This window comes from Oxyura jamaicensis, chromosome 1 (genome assembly GCF_011077185.1).
Source record: "Oxyura jamaicensis isolate SHBP4307 breed ruddy duck chromosome 1, BPBGC_Ojam_1.0, whole genome shotgun sequence".
NCBI classification, from domain to species: Eukaryota; Metazoa; Chordata; class Aves; order Anseriformes; family Anatidae; genus Oxyura; species Oxyura jamaicensis.
Window position 1 is genome coordinate 2636004 of NC_048893.1, and position 6000 is coordinate 2642003.

A 6000-nucleotide genomic window follows, 5' to 3' on the forward strand; every position below is an offset into this window, starting at 1 on the left:
GGGTATCTTCATGATGGTGTCTACCTACACCCTGCATGCAGAAGAAACTCAGACAGACCTTGTTCATCCCCTCCACTTTCCCTCACTGATGCAGGGACAACAACCCGGACCCACAGAGGAGGCAGACATGTGGCAGCCGAGCTTGCTGTGAGCAGAAGCCCTTTGCATCCCTGAGCGCACAGCCAGCCTCTCCCTGCTACATGATAGCCCTGAAGGCATGGAGAAATCACTCTAGAAATGTTTTCTCCTGAACAAACACTCCTTGCCTGATCCAACCGTGGGAGAGTTTTCAGTTGCTGCAACCGCTGTTTTCACCTTTTGTCCAAACAGGGCTTTTATATGTGTCAGAACCACACCTGCACCCCCATTTTCTGTTCTGGAGAGACACATGAGCTCTGCAGGCTGTGATGCTCGCTTTGTGCAGATGGAGCCAACCTCAGTTCCAGCTCCAGACTTTGTTTGCATCTATTCCCAGGCTCAGTCCTCCCTCTTGAAGTTGAGACTGAGAGGGAAAAGAAAAAAAAAAAAATCAAGGGAGAATTTAGCAGCATTTAAAACCGATCTAACCAGAGAGCAACTTTTAGATGAAGTCATTTAGGGTCAGAGGCTCCCAGCTGTCTGGATGTCCCTGCTGAGCCTGCCGCAAACCGTAGTTCAGGACACCCCTGTCCCTGACTGCAGGCGAGCAGGGAAGATGCATTAGCCAGTAAAGTCCAGAGCATGATTAATCTTTTCCCACTCATTTTGATGATGCTGCAGTTGCAACAGATGTTCAAGTGCCTCCTGGCAGTGATAGATCCCCGCATGGTCTTGACTTCTTACCAGGAAAGTAATGATAACAGTCACAGATTCCCAGGGCTGTGTCAGCTGGATTGATTTTATTTTTTTTTTTTCCCCTCTGGAACATTCTGCATATTTTCTGGAAGGCTTCTTTATGAGATACAATGTGCTCATATCATACGCTGACTCTGGCCCAGAGGTCATTCGGGTGGATCAGGGAGTTGGGAAAAAACATTGTCCTTTCCAAGGATCCCAACCTGGAGCTTCCCAGTGGAGCAGTGGGTTATATCAGCGTGCCAGGACCCGTGGCTGGTATATAAAATTGTTAAGTGGAGCACACTTCATGCGATGTGACAGATGCACGAGGACGGAGATGAAGGATCTGTGCTCCACCCCTGATTTAATTTTGCAGCAGAGCAGAGAGCTCGTGGTCAGTTCTGTCTCTGGCAGGCGAGTGGGGATTTTTCCTTGCATGGCCCCTGCTGACATTACGGTAGCTGAATGCCTGCAGGAGAGCCAGCTCTGTGCCCACTGAGAGTTTACGATCACCAAACACCAAGCAAGCGGTGGGAGGAGAAGCTATTCCCTAGAAAGTGACAGTGGCCAGCACTGCAGGATGAGGTAGCTCTCAGTGAGCCCTTTACTGCTCCTCGGTGTTGTTTTCCCTGTTTATAAACACGGATGCTAATCCTCCCCTGCAAGGCTAGGTGTTAAGACCAGAAGGACCAGAAGGACCATTATGACCCTGTCTGACCTCCAGAGACATCTGCCCACTCACTCCTACCCCAGGAGCTAATACAAAAGGGCAGAGGGCAAAGTTTTTAGACCCCTCAACCTACAGAGATCCCAAGGGCAGAAGCTACCCTGTCCAAGATCACACAGAATCACACAGAATTTCTAGGTTGGAAGAGACCTCAAGATCATCAAGTCCAACCTCTGACCTAACACTAACAGTCCCCACTAAACCATATCCCTGAGCTCTACATCTAAACGTCTTTTAAAGACCTCCAGGGATGGTGACTCAACCACTTCCCTGGGCAGCCCGTTCCAGTGTCTAACAACCCTTTCAGTAAAGAAGTTCTTCCTAACATCCAACCTAAAACTCCCCTGGCGCAACTTAAGCCCATTCCCCCTCGTCCTGTCACCAGGCACGTGGGAGAACAGACCAACCCCCACCTCGCTACAGCCTCCCTTGAGGTACCTGTAGAGAGTGATAAGGTCACCCCTGAGCCTCCTCTTCTCCAGGCTGAACAGTCCCAGCTCCCTCAGCCGCTCCTCGTAAGCCTTGTTCTCCAGACCCCTCACCAGCTTCGTAGCCCTTCTCTGGACTTGCTCAAGCACCTCCATGTCCTTCTTGTAGCGAGGGGCCCAAAACTGTACTCGAGGTGCGGCCTCACCAGAGCCGAGTACAGGGGGACGATCATCTCCCTGGCCCTGCTGGCCACACTGTTTCTTATACAGGCCAGGATGCCGTTGGCCTTCTTGGCCACCTGAGCACACTGCTGGCTCATATTCAGCCGACTGTCCACTATCACTCCCAGGTCCTTCTCCGCCTGGCAGCTCTCCAACCACTCATCTCCCAGCCTGTAGCTCTGCTTGGGGTTATTGTGCCCCAGGTGCAGGACCCGGCACTTGGCCTTGTTGAACTTCATGCAGTTGACCTCAGCCCATCGGTCCAGCCTAGATGATTCATTTTGCTGACGATCCATCCCACTAAAAAGATTTTTTCATTTTAAATCCTTGCACCTTCTCCTTCCTATTGCTGGATCTCATTCTGCCTTTGTCTGCCAGCTGCATTCAGACGTTGCTGTCAAGAGCTTTCAATGGAAAAGCCTGTAGCTCCTCCTACCCCAATGCACTCTGTTTACAAATCAGCAAAGAACTTTCTTTTTTTTTTTTTTTTTTTTTTTTTTTTTTTATGTGGCATTACAGAGCTGCAAACTCTGCTCAGCAGATAAAAAGTCACTCAAAATTTTTCTTGCTTTTTAGATTACATCCAGCAAGGTGTATTCCACTGTCAGAGCTGAAATCTTCGTGGCAATGATGAGAAAAATTGCTCCCCACACTGCACTGGGCATGCAAGGCTGGGAGACGTGAGAAATGTCATGTGCATATGAAATATTTCTGGGATCTGTGGAGAAAACACGGCTCTGCAGAAAAGCAGCTGTGAAGCACAAGGGCTCTGGCAAGTCCTGTTTGCTGGGGCTCTGGGAGTCAGTGCTTTGCGGTGGATGTCGCTGCCTTGCATTTCATTCAGATCTCATTCAAGGAGGAAAATAAGAGCGGGACTCATCTAACCTGCCTCTAACCAGATCTGGGGTACATGACTGCATCTCATCCTTGTATAGTCAATGGCAGGCACTTTGGGGTCATAACTCAGTCACTCTGTTTTAACTGTGTGCAGGGAGGAGGTGTGCCGTGCTCTAAAGAAGCCTTTTTCGTTCCCCTAGCTGTGAAGGCAGCTGAGGGTGACTGGCTCGAAGAGAGATGCCCACATCCACTCAGGGAAATTTCAGAACCCCCGCAATTGTGAAGCAAACGAAAACAGAGACAGCAGCATCTGCAGAGGGCATGAATGCTCATCTCTGAGGCACAGCTGTCTTCACTCATCTCGAGGGGCTGTTAACTCTTAAGCTGTGTTACATGTCATGATTGCCGGTTGTTTTTTCAATGCTGATTAAAAATGCATAAAAGGGACTTCTACGTGCGAAAGTTGTGCTGGCGATGCTTCATTCTGCTATCAGAAACGAGGGATCCTGTCCTATGCGTGGATCTTGGGAATAATATCCAACCTTTTCCGTCTGCTATCTGCTCCCATATAAGCCCTAACAACTGCTTCGTTCTCTGTAACTGATGTAAAATTGTGTTTCTTTGCAGGTCGGTACAATCTCAGCTCATGGAGGTAGGGAGGCAAATGCAATGTGCAACCATGTTCTGTAAAGTAACGTAGCTCAAAACAAGCACAACAAAGGGCTGATCAGGTGAATAAGGAGCAGCAAAGCCGATTTTAGGAGAAGAAACTCACCTCGTTTCATTTCCTGAAACAAATTAACGCTCAGAAAAAATTTCACTGGACTTCATAAAAACTAGGGAAGGTGGCAAAATGCCCTCAGCAAGCCGGCGGGGATGGCAGGACAGCAGAGATCGTGAACAATAATGAGAGAAATCAGAGAGCCTGTCAATACATTTAGGCTGAAAATCAAGGGAAAAGGGGTCAAACCAACAGAACCAGAATGTCTGGAGCACGGGACAAAAAGGAGGAGATGGGACAAGAAACAAAATGTGCCTGGAGCTGGGTTCCTTCATCTAAGAGATGATGTAATGTAGCTCTGATCATGGCAGTGGACAAAAGCATCTCATCTGGTCTTGAGTTCCTAAAACCACCCTTTTCTCTCTGTTCCTTCTTCTGTTTCCATGCAAATATACAAAGTAAAGGAGGCTGAAAAAACGACAGTGGTTAGAACAGCCTAGGTGAGGTCAGCCCAGCGCAGAGGCAAGATTTAGCACTGGGGCCTGGGAGGAAGAAGCAGGTGGAATTGTCTCACATCCCAGACAATTATCTGATTAATGCTTCGAGCTAGAGGGAGTCAAAGGGAGGACTTCATAATTCCTAGGCCACTAATCTCACAATCATTTAACGTCTATGAGGGGAAGAATCCTTCTTTCTTTCCGTGAGGGGGTCTGGCTGAAAAATGTAAGTGACAAAGCAACCGGCTATCAATTAACTTTATGAGTCAGCCACTCTCTTGCTGTGCCTCTGAATTCATCGTCCAGTCCTGGCCACAGCACCATTTCTGCTGCCCTTTTCTGCTTGAAGAGGAAAAGTGCTTTCACACCTCCCTGTCAAGCCTTTTCGCCGCACCCTAACATTTTAGGCATGCTCCTGTCTACCTTGCAACGCGACAGAGATTTTCTGCTTATTGCTGGTTATTAGAAGACATTTCTCCTTCTCCTGACCTCTGCGGTACCGGCTCATTCATGCAGAGAGAGTGAATGCATATCCTATTATCCTTTGAAGGATTTTATAGCCTGAGTAAAGGTTTTGGGCCCAGAGTTTGTACCTTATGTTAGGATCACAGTACCTGTAAGGAGATAGCTCTGCTATCTTATCTTAAAATTACCCTAACTTTCAGAAGAAGACAGATAAAAAAAAAAAAAAAAAAAAAAAAAAAAATTTTTTAAAACCTAAATTAAAAAAAAAAAATAAAAAAAAAAAAAAAAAAAAAAAAAAAAGGAATTTTAATGAAGTGGAAGATTTTTTTTTTCTCTCTCTTAATGTTTTGTCTAGGAGGAGGACAGACATTTCCTTGCCTTTCCACACAATCCCAACTTTGCTGAGGTGCCTTGACAGAAGAAAGTCTAGCACCGGAGCCCATCATCCATCCCTGGGGATGTTCAAATTCAAACTTTCCTACAGATTAACACGTGTTTTATTCATTAGCTGAAGCAATCACTACCGACCTTTGTCTCATTTTGGAGATGCTAATGTCCTCACCTCAAACACTCATTATATTTTGAATGGTTTTGTGGAAACACATTGCTGCATGGTTGGGAGAGACTCTGCTGCAGCAATACGAGCTTGATCCTTGTGAGATCCTCAAATACAGTGCATATGAAGGACGCAGTGACTGATGCTCCAGCCACTCAAGAGGTGTCAGTCACAATTGCACTTATTTGACACCAGAGAGCCCACTCCTAAGTATAAGGGAGGCAGAGGGAGCCCTCTGGAGTAGATACTCTAATATCTGGTGGTAGAACAACTCACGGCGCAGCCTTGGTAGTCTTCTGTTATAAAATAAACACGTACCCATAGTCTCTGATAAGGGACTAAAACCCTTCTGGGTTCCCATATGGTGCTGAGTTCACATCCTCGGAGGGATCATTCCAGCAGCTCGAGGCAGCTCTTACTCTACCTGTGCTGATCATTCACTGCAGATTAATTCCAATAGTTTTCGTGACTCTTTTGCTGTAATCTAGATTTGTAGTCCATTGTTTTAACCCATTAGGCAAGAGAAGTTTATTTCCATGGCCAGGTAGGTCTCCTCTGTAGATCTGACTTTGGTCTCTCCTGCACAGGGCTGTTATTCCTGATTCAGGCTATGGAAATGTTCTGGGTGGAGGTGACTTCTGAGCAGGACTACTGAAATGAAAGCAAGTTGTCCATCCTGCCAGGACTGCCAACAAGCACCATCTCATCCAAGCTTGAATTGTCATCTTGCA